Genomic DNA, 14360 nt, shown 5'->3' with positions numbered 1-14360 from the left:
AACCCTGCGCCCCTCTGGGCCCCATCAGCCACCACTCTTGGAGAGTCCGGGAGACAGTTTGGCCCCAGGCCCTCTTACGGGAGTTTTCTTTTATATTTATTAACCCACTTTCTCTCTTGGCATTCGGAGCCACGAGGAAGCCTCAGCCAAGGCTATTCATAGGCGGAGGCCATCCCTGGGGAGGAGAATGAGCTCATACCTACAGCACAAAGGCCAAGCATAATAAAGGTTTCTGAGCCGGTCTAAATATAGCTTCGGCCATGCTGGGGGGCAGAGGGTGGGCCTTGGCGAGCTGAGCACCATCTGCCCTGTTGCCCCCCATCTCTACTCCTTGGGCAGAGCTTCTGGAAACCTGTACCAGAGCCGGGCCCTGCTGGCAAGAGACCTGGCTGTCATGTGAAGCCTCCACTCCAGGTCAGACCTGGTGGGAGACGCCAAGGAAGGGATTTGCAAAATGGCATGCAATATGAATGACTCCAGTAAACACAGAGTTTAATAAAAAGGCAGTGAGGGAATTTATGGGCAACCCAAGGATGATTAAAATTATTTATCTACTTACCTCCCTCGCCAGCTGATCAGTCTATTAATTATTATACACTCACTGATCTGCATTTTAGTGATGAGACTGAGTAAGAGCAGGTGAAAAACACAGACGGGGACCCTCCTCTCTACCCACCACAGCTCCCCCAGCTGACGCAGCGACACCACATTGCGGATACTGCCACCCAGAGCCGGGAACCGCCCCGGCCCCCGGCCCACCCCCTGGCCCCCGAGCGCCCCCCCACCCCGAGAAGCCCCAGCCCACAAACCAGCTCCGGGGGAGCAGGAAGTGCGATGTGAAGGGGCACGCACCTGTTTGCCGACGGACGGACGGACGGCTCCTGGGACAGGTTCCCGGCTGCAGGGGCCTGCAGACCAGCTCAGGGGAAAGTCTGGCAGGATCTTCCTCTGGCCGTTCTGACTTAACACTGAATTGGGAAAGAAAACATGAGAACAAAACCATTTTCAATCTCTGAACGTGCATCAGACGCATGCTCTCCCGCGCTCTTGATTAAAAATATCACAGGACAGAGCGTCATGGGAACAGCATCTTTTGAACGATGCAGCCGAGGAAGCGTCGGGCTGGGAGAAGTTGTAACGGAGCATCCCTGCTCGCACCTCGAGGCTCCCAGCCACTCACCGCTGTCCTGTGGTGAGATGCACAGTATCAGTCCGGGCCCCAGGACCTGCGGGGGGGGCATGGCCCATGGGGTCTGGCTGGCAACGAGCAGAGCGACTGCAGGATGGCCCATGTCACCTGTCCCCAGCACCGGCCCCAGCGCTCCTCTGTAGTCAACAGAGCCTTGCTGGGGACAGGTCACCAGCATCACCCCCATTACCCGTCTGGGTTCCCCAGCACTGGGCCAGAGTCTGGGGGTGTGGGGCTGACCAGGACCTGCAGCCCCCACAGACCTTGCAGAGTTTATCTATGTTTAACCTCGCTCATCAAAACCTGAGCCAGCCAATTCCTTAAAACAAATCTCTTCTCTTTACCTATCCATCCATCCATCCATCACCCATCCATCCATCTATCACCCATCATCTATCTATCTCTCTGTATCTCTCTGTAGGTAGCTATAGGTATAGATAGGTGGATTGGTAGATAGCCAGCTAGCTCCTACTGGTTCTGTTTCTCTGGAGAACCATGGCTGCTTCAGCACCCCTGGGGCCTCTCTGGATTGCACTTCTGGAGAAGCTGGGCCCTTCGAAGGCACGGAAGGCAGCGAGGGGCCGGCCATCTCTGGGGAGCAAGGACTACGGGGTCACGAGCCCCGGGACGCACTGGCCCTGAGTCCCAGCCCGGCACCAGCTTCCTCTCGAGCCTCAGATCCACCCCTGCAGCCAGAGCGGCACTCCCCGACATTTGCAGGACAGTTGTCTCCACGCCCCGTCCTCTGTGCCCCACCCTGCGCCCACCCCCCAACTGGCTTCTCAGTCCCGATGATGTATCAATAACCGCAAAGCAAAATGCCACAGTTAGCAGCACTACTGTACTGTGACTGATCGTTTTCAGAATCGATTCGCAGGGTTCTGTTTGTGCAGTGAGGTGGGGCCACGTCCCTGAAGCCGAGGCAGCCCCCAGGAATTAGGCACCCCGGGAAAAGTCCCAGAGACAAAGAAGGAGTGCGGGAGAGTGGTGCAGGGGAGACAGGAACCGAGCAGATCTTTAAGAAGGGGGACTGGAGATGCTCAGAGATACAGAGAACAAGGCGGAGTGAGCAGCATCCTGAGTCCAGGCTGGGTGACGAAGACACCAACAGGCTCGGCCTGAGCACCTCTGCCAGGGACAGGCCGCGGCGGGCAGGGTGTGGACCGCCCCCCGGAGGGCAGGGGCGATGGCAGCTGGCTCTTGGGTGACAGGACACTTCCCAGGATGGGGACATGCCGCCCATCCCAAGTAGCTTGCCAGGCTCAGGCCAGGAAACCCTCAGCTCATGAACTTGAGATTTTATTGGCTTAATAAACGGAGTTGTTGCCACTGCTGGTTCTCCTCGAGCCCGAGTAGGAGCACAGGCGCGGGTGGGTGTGCTCTGCTCCTGCTCCAGCCTCGCTTGGGGAGGACCGGGCAGCAGGAGGGACAGGCAGGGGGCTTAGGACAGTAAAGGCTCCCGGAACCTCCTTCCAGTGACCCTGGAGGCAAACAACTGCGCGCTGGCACACACGGGATCTGAGCCCAGGGAACCCGGCACGGGGTGGCTTGTGACTGCCACCCTGTCCTTGCCCTTGTGCGGTGAGCCACTGGGTGACTCGGTTTCCCCATCTGCGACGTGAGCTCTTTCATGGCTACGGCCCTTTTGTACAGCCCCAGGAAACCCTCCGGAGCCCACTGCAGCAGGATCCTCGAGGGGGTAAGGGGGGTGTTCTCGCCCCAGGGGCTGGTTCAGCAAAGTGCCAGAGAGGGGACCGGAGCCCAGGTCTTGAGCCCTGCAGGCGCCCCCAGGTCTGCGCCCCTGCCCGTTCTCCCACCTCCAGGGGCTACCCCATGGCCAAATGTGAGTACCACCAGCCTCACTGCCAGTTGCCAGAGGTGAGGGGCCCCCACATTGCTTCCGGACCCCTAGTCCTGCCAGGACAGGCGGAGGGCCCAAACAGCCACGGAGCCTCGGAGGGCAGCAAGGGATCATGCCCCAGGCACGACTGCTCAGCCTTCCACCACGGAGCCTGTGGGTCAGGATCGCTCGTGAAGTGGGGTCCACGCAGTGGGGGCCCAACAAGAAAGTCCAAACACTGGTGAATGGTTTTCTTCCTCCCTCCCTCCCCCACCCCCTTCTCTCTTTCTCACAAGTACACGGGTTACACAGGTTTCCCTTCTTGCCCTAAATCTTTCTGAGGTACAGACTACTTTCCCGAGCAGGAGAGTCCAGCCTGCACACGGACGAAAGACACACAGGAGCTGGGGAATCAGATGTGGCCGGCTGCCACCCTTCCGTGCCCTCGTGGACACGTGTGGACACACACGGACAAAGTGGCAATCTCTGGCCAGTGAGGGCAGCACAGGTAGGTCCAGACGCGTCAGAGAGCCGGGGCCAGGATCTGGAACCTTCTGAGACCCAGCCACTCAGGGCCAGGTGTACACACATCTCCCAGGTACGAGGAGACAGGCTCCAAGACCCGCTCGGCGGCATTCTCTGCATTATTGATGCTTTGCCAACAACCAAGGATCCATCAAGGAAAGGGCGGATGAAGACAAAGTGGCCGAGTCCTAAGGCAGGTTTCCACGCAGCAGAGAAAGGGAATGGATCGCAAACACACGTTAGTGGGAAGGAGCCACGGACACTCAATGCTGGATGAATAAAGCAGTTTCCAGAAAGATGTCACATGTGTGCACTTTAAAACAATCTGGTTACTACTCATGGTCATGTGTGTATAAATGCTTTTTCAAGGGACCAAAGTAGCAGACGTCGGATCCATGAGTGTGTGTCGGGGGACAGGGGTGAGGCTGGGAGCGGTCAGAGGGGCCCTGACCTGTCTGCCCCACTTCCTTTCTTTTTGAAGAAGACAATGCAACATAGCTACATGTTAACCATTTAATTGCAGGTGGAGAAACAGAGATATTTATTATATTTTGCCAAAAATTCTCCAAATTTTCTTTGAGGTGACTGTGGTTGGACTGTGAGCCCCTCGAGGGAGCAGGAGACCCTGACAACACAGGAGTGGCACGCAGCCTGCAGCCCAGTCCTTACACACTCCGCTCTCGCAGACTTGCCGGCAGCCCAGAGGGCAGGACAGGTGCACGGGCAGCAGCACCATCTGGAAGGAACCAGACCGTCCCCTGACACCCTCCCTCCATTGAAAGGGCCACGAACTAGTCTAGAATTGTTTCTTCAACTGCCCACGGAGGTTTTCCTTACAAGCAACCAGCCTGAGCAGATGGGAGGTCTCGTTTGCATTCCAGACGAGGGCCGGGGCGTGGGGTGGGAACCATGCACTGGAACATTCTAGATGCTAGACCACCGGCGCTTCCCTGAACTCAGGGGCTCTCACGTTCCTCTGCACGACGAAATGCAAGGGAAAGGCACAGTGCCCTGGGGCGCCGGGCAGTGATCTTCTGAGCAAAGCTTCCCCACACCGAGTTAGACGCCAGGAAGTTCTGGGAGCGGAGACAGCTTTCCCTGCCCCTGGCAAGCAGACATCTTCAAGCAGACAAGGAATCAGCCCACCGCTTGCTTCCCCCAACTGATGGGACTGTGGTTCTGCCACAGGCAGCTGACCCTTGGTGCCTCCTGGGGGGGGGTCTCCGGGGGTGCTAGAGACAGGACCCTGCGTGGCCAGAAATTCAAGGCAATTTCCCCCCAGAGCCACCCTCCGCCACCTACAGGGTGGCACTTTCTCCTATACGTGGGTCCTGCGTGGCTGGCACACCTTCTCGAGCGTGCCGCGGAGGGCAGATGTGTGCCCAGCCAGAGTGCCATGGAGGGCAGATGTGTGCCTGGCTTTGGCTCTGATCTCACACGGTTACACGTTCCATGTTACAAGCTAATAAAAGCCGCATGATCAAATTCCAGGTCATTAGTCAAGGAAAGGGACCCCTCTGTGGTCGACAGCGACAGTTTCAAACCAATTAAAATAAGCCTGGCGTTTCTGCGGGCTGCCGTGTGCCCGCCACCCCGGAGGTCTCTGAGGGCCCATGCACGCAATGAGCAAGATGCACGAAATGTTAATGGGGACGTTAAATGCCACGATGAGGGGATTCTGGTAAATAAGGCCACTCGGAAGAGGCTAGGGGGAGACGTCTCCTGAGCTAACCCTGGAGGAAACTTCAATAAAAACGAGATTGGATTGAAAACAATGCACTCTGCAAGGGATGGGTCTGCTGGTAGAGCTGGGAGGTCGTTGGGGGAGGAAAGCGATTTCATTTCCTATTTCCCTTTGCAGGCGTGCATGCCCCCTGCCGCTGCCGGGGCCCACAGCACCCACTGAGCGGGCTGGGAGGACTGGGGTAGAGTTCGCCAAGGACACGCTGGAGCGGGCTGGGGACGGTGCTGAGAGGACGGGGGGGTGGGGGGGTTTAGCAGTGCTGGAGGATCGGGGAGCTGGGACAGAAGCAGGGGTTCTGGGGCTGAGAAGGTGCACAGGGCTCCCCAAGGACATGGCTGTGTGCGGGTTCACAGTTGTCTGCTGGGTCCTGTTTCGGGAAGATCGAATGTCGCCCGTGAAACAAATGGATGAGGTTTCGAGAGAACACGGCCCAGCGCCCAGGTGGAGCCCCGCGAGCAGGCTCTCGCCAGGGCTGTGTAGCTCTGTGTAGACTCAGCCCCAGTAGTGGGCAGCTCCACTGGGCCAAGGCTGTAGCTGCTTCCTTTGCTCCCAGCCAGGATGGGCCCCCACTCACAGTTCTGCCTGATGCAAGGGAAAGGGAAAGAAGGTACGGGGCCAGAGGGAACGCAGCGAGGCAGGGCCCGGAGGCCTGGACCTCCCAGCCTGGGGGCTCTTCCTCACACAGCCCCCATCCCCAAGGCCACCGTGGCCGCCATCCCTGCGCACCTGCTTCCATCAATAGAACTTTACAACCGAAATAACAAACCCTCTCCCAGCTAGGCTTGCCAGATTCAGCGAAGAGAACCACCGGATGCTCGGTTGAATTTGAAATTTCAGATAAACAGCAAAAGATGTTTTATGTTTTTTAGTGTAAGTATGTATCATGCAATATTATCCATCCCTGGATGTACTTCTACTGCCGATTATTCATGGTTTATCTGGAATTAGAATTTAACCAGGCACCCTATATTTTTACTTGGCAACCCTAGCTGTCCAATTGCTCAGCATAAACACACAAACACACCCACCCACACACATACACACAGAGGCACACACACACATCCTTCAAAGAAAGGAGCCGACACTTCAGGAAGCCTGACTGGAGGCCTGGCACTTCCCCTCACTCCCTCCTTGAGACCCTCCGGCCCCCCATCTCTCCCACTGCGGTCCCCATCACGCACATAGAGAGACTGGGGCTCCCAATTGCCTGTCAAAGTCCGCATGGTCAGCACACTGCCTGGCTGAAAGGTAGACCCGGGTCTTTCCTATTCCAAAGTCTGCAAGCCAGACCCGGGTCTTTCCTATTCCAAAGTCTGCACTCTTTTCACCAAACCAGACCCAATGCATCACATCTTAGATGTTTATTTCCCAACGAAATGGCCATAAGAAAGTTCGTCTTGATTCTGTAGTCAAGACAGCGGACAGTGTCTGAGGCCCGGGCCCAGGTCCACGCCAACTTTGGAACAAGATGCTGTGGAGTCAGGGGACGAAGGCCTCTGGTCGGGGCTCAGCTGGGAGTGTGCGTGAGCACATTGGGCTTCCGTTCACAGGGCTGGCAGTTTGGGTCCACCCTGCAGTGCTCTGCTGATGATCACGTGCTGAGCAAGCATGGAAAGCAAGGTGGTGTGTGTGGCAGAGTGTTCTTGAAAACAGGCCTTTTCTCTCCTGGACACCTAGAAGGGGACAGTATTTGTGCCTTTTGGGGCCAAAAAGGTAGACCAGAGATTGTCTGAAAATTGGCCAGGTGTCCCTGGCCTTTGACTATCCCTCATTGAGGGGTACTGAGTTACTACTCAGACAGTAGGCAGTTTAGACACTTGCTACATTAGAATTGCAATCTTAAGGAAAAAAATCACAATCTTTGAGGAGGCCAAGGCAAGTCCCAGGGTGACACATCTCATCTACGTGGGCCACGCTCTTGGCGGGGAAGGAGACCAGATCTGCCCTTTACGTGGCGGGACCGTTGTCACGCCAGACACTAACCTCCGTGTCTTTAGTGGTTGGTTTCGTGATTGTTCCATGGATGGAAGTTACGCTTACTGCTGTGTCATTTCTAGAAATGTCCCTCCTCTCTTCCAAACAGTCTCACAGAAGGGACAACCTCCAGCACACCATTCACCGGTCAGCCTTCATCTTGTGGACCTCTTGCTGGCTGTTGGCAAAGTTTGTGAGTAGACAGGACCTCCCAAGCGTGGTCAGCCGGAGCCCGTGCTAGGACGGCTAGTGAGGATCAGGGTGACCCAGCTGTCAGTGCTGACCCAGTGGCCACGTAGACACCGCCTGGGATTGAGAAAGCCAAAGGGAGGGGAGGAGGCTCATGGGGGTCACCCAAAACTCCAACAGAGGACAGCACCCGTCAACTGTCAGAATCCAGAAGCAAAAGTGCAGACAATAAATGAGATGGGGAGGTCCGCTAAGCAAACGACAGTGAATGCCCGCTTATCGCCATAACCTCACCTCCACCTCCCCATGTTCTTGGTGATGCAGTCTGCGCGTGAACGTCGTGATGTTTTCGTTATCTGCCTGATGGGGTTTTACTGGAGAAATCTGTGCCAAGACTTGCATTTTGAAACTTCCCATGTAAGGAGGGAAGGCGTGGCGGGGGGAGGACATGGGGGGCCGGGGGGATGGGAGCTGCTGCTGGATTTTGGCTCTTCTGGAGACAGCCCACTGTAAGGGGCTGATTCAATTATAGTCAGGTTGTTGTTTTTAGGTGACCTACTTCCCAGATTGTTTTCCTTGTGTTTCTTTTCTGCCACGAAGTTTTGACATATTGGAGCCAAGAAGGGAAAGAAGTCACACTGTGTCACCCAAAAGAGGAGGGAGCCCCGGGGCCCAGCGGCCCTCAGCAGAAGGGAAGAGGAGAACCAGTCGGGGTGAGGAAGAAGTGCAGGAGAGGCTCTCCCTGGTGGAAGAGATGGACCAGTCCACCCCCCGCTCCCGCCAAACCCAGGCCAGCCCAGCTGAGCGGTGATTGCCCTGGACCCCTCTGCCCAGTTTCTGGGCACAACGCTGAAGATTTGCTCGCTGAGGGACTCAGAGAGTCCCCTCCGAGAGCAGCCTGGGCTGGCGGGGGGCGTCCTGTGATGCTGGGCGATCCAGGTGGCCAGTGGCCCCTGAGACGCGGTCAGCTTCCTGAAGGCTGTGGTGGGCCTCCTTCCTGACCACTGCAAGTGCGGCTGCGGGAGGGCGTGCCTGGGATTCCCTCCCGCACCCATCCCTCCCGGTGCTGACTCCAGCCCCTCGTCCGGCACCTGGCAGAACGAGGAGGGCGCTGCTGGAAGCCCAGCCATCACCGGGGTCAGCACCCCGGCCCCAGGCAGGGCCCTGTGTGCCTCGGATGCCCAGCAGCACCCAGATCTTCCTGCTTGAAGAACAGACTTCTGATGCTTGTCCAGTCCATTCTCCTGCCTTCAGGCGGGACCCTCTTTGTCCTTGGTTACGAGAACTCGTACTATTTTTAAACGCTTCCCAGCAAGGAGCTGTCCACGCCCTGCCTCTCTTGGCAAACCTTTCCCATATTTAACCACCCTTGCTGCCAGGAAGTCCTTCCTCTGATCTATCCCAAATCCTTCGCGACGGGCCATGAGTTCATTCCCCACATCCTGCCGTTGGTGGGTTTGGAGGACAGCTGCTTGCCGCCCTGAATGGAGCTGCCAATAGACCCTTCGACAAAAAATGTGCCTCGCAGCTGCGACCTCTGCCCGCCCGTTCCGTGGGTGTGTCTCTCCCTCTAAAACCTTGGGGCGGGATCGCTACTGCGTGCAGCAGAAGAGGCTCTGAGGACCCGCCCATTCTCCGGACCACAGTCCAGCTCCAGCCGTCACAAACAGGTAAGCAGAAAACGTACTCTTCAGGCTCCTGGGAAGCCACTTCTCCACACCTTCAGAGAATCGGGTGCATTCTCCCCTTCCAGAACAGTGGCTCTGAAATGTACCTGGTGGTGCAGCTGGGGGAGGCCATGTCCAGATACCCTGGGGTCCCAGGGGAGGGAACCCCCACCGGCCAGCAGTGCCCACGGCCAATAGCCACGTGTCATAAAACTCTGCCTCCTGATTTGAATGATGGCCTTTGTTTTCCAGATTTAAATGGGCTGAAAACCCAGGTGGGTTTGAAATCGTACTGCACTCAAAGGAGGCACTGGGCCCAGGGCACAGATGGACCCCGAATTCCCCTCCGCAAAGGTCCAGTGACCTTGGAGGCCCCACTCTGTGTCCTCCTGGTGTGAAATGCCAACTCCTCAATGTCAGGGAAAGAAAGCAAGCAAAAAGCCAGGACACTCTCTTGCTACTGCAGCAGGTTTTAGGGAGGGCCACACCACAAACCCCTGCCTCCTCCGGACCCCGTCCTGACGCACCCAGTCGGCTGAGCAGGACACACAGGTGCTTCGAGGCGCCGTGCTGTGTGTGGGCTCTACCACAGCCCTTGTCCTCGGAGAAGGAAAGCCAGAGGCAGAGGGAAGGAAAGAAGGAGCCGAGAAGGAAGAACAGAGCTACTGAGTGCTTACCAAGTGCAGAGGGGGACACGGGCATATGGCAAAAAAGCAGAATCGTGAGCCTGACCTGAAGGAATCTATATTCTAACTCAGGAGCTAAAACTTACCTTCTGCGACTTGTTCTCAACTTCATATGCATGTCTCTGATTTTAAAAAGTGCAAAAAGTGGCACACAAAAATGTTGGGGTAAAGAGAGGACTGGGTTCAGAGGGAGAGATTACGGGGTGGGCTGGCAAGGGCGGGATCCGAGCCGCGCTCTGGAAACGGCGATGGGGGCAGGGGCAGGAGAAGGGGAGCATGCCCACCACAAAAGGGAGGGAGAGCGTCTGTGAGCAGCCCGGTGGTAGAGCGGAGGCAGGGAGGTTATGGTCTCCCCGAGACCGTAATGCTGAAGGGCTGGGAAGAACGTGCCAAGCCATTAAATGAGGAGGCACAGGCAGCGTGCCCAGGCAAGGCTCCCAGCACAGAGCCCTTAATAAAAGTTAGCTCGCCTCCTCTCTTGCCCACGTGGAGTGCACCTGACGGGGAGCCGCGGTAGAGGAGACGAGGGCCTGGCTTCTAAGAGGAACTTGGTTTCCTGGGAAGGATGAAGCGTGTGTCATGCAGTATGTGAAGGTGCTGGCCGCTGAGCGTGACGCCCCAGGGTTGGGGTGGAGAGGAGATGCACGCCGGAACCCAGCCGCCGAGACAGGGGATCCTATGCAGGGCCCAAGGTGGGTGAAGCCCCCACCTGCACCTGCGTGCACACACGCGTGTCTTCTGGAGACAGAGCATTCAGAGTTGTCTGGGGGTCCCTCTCCTGGAAGCCCTCTTCCCACCTCTAGCACCAACTGTATACACACCTCAACTGCGAAGCCCCCACATAGGACTGGGTGTGGATAGCCAGCCCCATGCTCACTGTCACAGGCGTCCGTCTGCAGGTAAGAACCCCTGAGGGTGGCTAGAGGGAGGAAGGGAGGGAGGGAGGGAGGGCAACCAGTTAGGCCTGAGTTCGGTTTCCCTCAATCCCTTTCCTAGATGGGGGCTCAGGTCCCTCACCCTCAGTTACGCCCCAATCCCCTTGTCACTGGGATTAGAAATAACGTGTGTGGAAGGCACACAGCACAGGTATGTAAGAAGGTCTGCTGTGGGGGCGCCTGGGTGGCTCAGTCATTAAGTGTCTGCCTTCAACTCAGGTCATGATCACAGGGTCCTGGGTTCGAGTCCCGCGTCGGGCTCTCTGCTCAGCGGGGAGCCTCCTTCTCCCTCTCCCACTCCCCCTGCTTGTGCTCTCTCTCTCACTGTGTCTCTCTCTGTCAAATAAATAAATAAAATCTTAAAAAAAAAAAGGTCTGCTGTTGTTTTCTGTGATAGGCAGATCTCGATGAGAGAGACAGCGGGCCAGGATGTCCTGAAGTGGCTCCGTGGATGCGGAGGGTCAATTTCCAGGAACCAGCGTGTCTTGGTGTTTGTGTTCAGTCACTGCTACTGCAGACGGATGCTCTCCCACGCTCATCGCAGGCCCCAGGGCAGTTTCCCCTGGGACGGAGACATGAGGGCTGCTTGGCAGGCATGAACCGGGTGGTGAACTGGGTTCTGAAGCTCCACTTCCCTAATCTAGTATGCTGGGGGTCGGGGAGGGCAGCACACTCTGCAGCTAGAAGGGCGTGTGACCGCACCTGCCAGCCCACCTGGACGCCCCCGCCAAGCCTCCCTGCCGCGGGTAGTTCACTCCTCACTGTCCTCCTGATTGCAGTCCGCCAGATTGCAGAGGAGGGCGTCCGCCGGCTCAGCGCTCTCCTGCACCCACCAGAGATGCTGGTTTGCGGAGAGCTGGCGAGAGAGGCGTGTTCTGCCCATGGCTGGCGGTGCATGGAGCGCTGCACCCACGCGAGCCCAAGGCAGCCTCCGTCAGCACACAGACGCAGGCTGAGAAGGGAGACTGATGGTTTAGACGGCCGGTTTGCTTTCAAGCTGGCGAGGAAGAATGAGAACTCAGGACCTTGCATTTCTAGGCTATATGCAAATCTTCAGGTGCCCATTTTGAGGAGGGGTTGAATCGCTCAAGTGCGTTCGAGGGAGGTTGCAGGGGGAGCCCAGCTTTCACTGGACCCCTCACGGGGGCGGGGGGGACATGGCTTGCTTGTCACACAGCTCGCCCGTCCTCTACACCTCCCCCTACCAGGCATTGGTAGGAGGGTCAGGCCCAGGACTGACGGGTGGTGGGCAGCGTTCCTGGGTCCCTCTCAGGACCGCCCTGCAGGGGTTGGAAGAAGCTGGCTTCGGGGGCCCCTGTGGCCGTGACACCAGGAGGCAGCAGCAGACTTCCTCTGCTTCCAGAGTGAGCCGCCATGGGCCAGCGGCGGCCCTGGAGCTGGCTGACATCTGCTAAATGAGTGGAGGGTATGGCTATAGCTTCCAGGTGCACGCTTTGCTCCAGGGGGGCCCCGGGGGCCCGAAGAAGCCTCCGAGGCGAACTCCATTTCCAAGCGTTAGTGAGGAGGCACAGTCAGCACCAGGCTTTCCCCCTGGCAGCTCCCACTTCTTGGGGGAAGAGCGTGTGCTTTGCCTCCTGTCTTCCTGAAGGCAGCCCCTCCGGGGAGTGCTTCTGTGGATGAACCTGCAGGTGTCTGCCTGTGACCCCTGGCTCTGCTGCTCCGAACCCCTCCCCCATCTGCAGTTCAGAGGAGCCTGTTCCTGGGAGGAGGGCGGGAGGCCCCGGGAGTGGGGGTGTGGAGAGGGGGGAGCAGGCAGCCTTCCCGCCACAGCTCAGCGATAACACACCACCCGGTGGAGCAGGGCCTGCACCTGCAGGAGGCAGCCTCTCATTCAGCACCCTCCAAGCCCAGCCCCACCTCCTCTGCCTCCGGACAGGGACAGAAGAGAGGGGAAGGCCAGGCGGCCATGAACTGCTGCCCACACAGGCCAAGGTGGGGTCACGGTTCCCAGGGACTGCCGTCTGTCTGTGTTTTATGCAGAGAGACAGGATGGGCCGGAGAGGGGAAGGCTCCCCGTGTATCAAAGAAGGAAGATCTGTAGCAGATGCAGAGATGAGATACATCCATCACAACGGCTCTTTGTCCACAATGTCGAAGCCTTTCAGTAATGCTGAGGCCTGAGCCACCGCCCCCCACTTCCAGCAACAGCACCCCCGCCCCCTTCCTGCTGTGTGTGAACCCAGCACAGGCAAGGGGCCCTCAGAAGAAACTGAGTCGAACGAGAAAGGGCCCCAGGTGAGCTGTCTCTCTCAAGGAGACAGTGATGGGCTCGTCAGCGGGGATTCCACAGGCGAGTCTGGGAAGCCTGCTGGGGGCTGGGCTTTCCCAGACCGAACTGTGGCAGGAATTCAGGGGACACCTTGGGCCAACTTTTCAAAAGATACAGCTTTAATTAGCCTCAAAGGGACCTGTCTAGTGATCCCAGTAAGATTGTGGGGAATCTACTTATCCCTAAATGTCAACTACCCAGCCAACCAAATGTCCCCTTGACTTCAACACTCCCCTCATCCTTGCGATGGGGGCAGAGACGGGGCTCCTTACAAAGGTCACCGGGACCCACCCCTTCCTGGGATGCTACCACCTGCTGTCCCTCAAGATTAAAATAAAACAAAAATAAACAAATAGAACAACAAAAACGTAAGTACAGCCGTAGAGGTGCTGCTGCCCCCCACCCCCGACTTCTCTGCCTCCCTGCTTTGAGCTCCAACCTCTTGGATATTTATTGTTCGTTCCCTCCTAAATCATTCCTGACGGCTGGACTGCTCACACTCCATCACAGGCAGAGGCTGTGTGGAGTCACCGTTCTGTTTAGCTTGCAGAAAAAGGAGCCTCGTAGGAAAAACCCACCCGGGAGCTGTCCGGGGCTGAACTCCGGCATGATGGACGATTATGGACCATCTGCACTTTCAGAGGGGGATGAATTTATGAGCGGGAGAGACAGCTAGAAGAGTGTCCATTACTATAACTCACGGCCCTCTTCAGAGATATTCTAATCAGGCATCCTTTGCTCCTACTGAAAAGCCCAGGTTAAGAACTGGCAAGGGGGGAAATCAATTACTATTTCTGGGGTGTGGGTTGTTCCTCCCACCCCGAGCATGGCTATCAAAGGTGTTGGGGTAGGGGTATTAGGGGGCCAGGAGTGGGGCGGCTGGTGAGGGACCCTGTGCCTGGAAAAGCACGTTCTCATTCAGCATTTCCTGGTGCCCCGGTCACACCACCGCTCCTGACTTCTTGCAACTGGTGTCGAGAAGATAGGTGCCAGAATGTACCCCCCATCTCAGCCCCTGCACGGATCTAGTTGAGATTTACTGACAACCAGGAATCATGCAGAGGGATGCAGCAAAAAATATCTGGATTTCCCCAGTAGGCTATGCAGTTTGATATTTGTGCAGAGAGGAGAGGAAAGGAGGGAACCTCAATGGAACACCAGCCCCGGGGCAGGCGCTGAGCTGGATATTGTACATTGATTCACAGTAATCTTATTCCTATTTTATAGGCGAGAGAACTAAGGCCCATGGAGGTGCATGACAGAGCCAGGTTTTCAGCCCAGGTCCATTCAACCCTTACCAGCCTGTTGCCTGCAGCCCAGA

General features: G+C 57.2%; 1 protein-coding gene across 3 annotated transcripts in view; it reads right to left on the bottom strand.

Annotated features, from left to right (window-relative positions):
- RBFOX3 (RNA binding fox-1 homolog 3) overlaps positions 1-14360 on the bottom strand; it is a 458835-nt gene that overhangs the window by 155511 nt on the left and 288964 nt on the right. For all 3 annotated transcript variants that reach the window (XM_081804338.1, XM_081804340.1, XM_081804339.1), the window contains one exon: positions 853-968. The gene's annotated coding sequence lies outside the window, so the exon portion shown is untranslated. The remainder of the gene's footprint in view (positions 1-852; positions 969-14360) is intronic.

Source organism: Leptonychotes weddellii, chromosome 15 (genome assembly GCF_054177405.1).
Source record: "Leptonychotes weddellii isolate Sample4059 chromosome 15, ASM5417740v2, whole genome shotgun sequence".
In the NCBI taxonomy this organism is placed as follows: Eukaryota; Metazoa; Chordata; class Mammalia; order Carnivora; family Phocidae; genus Leptonychotes; species Leptonychotes weddellii.
This window is presented reverse-complemented; position numbering and strand designations above follow the sequence as displayed.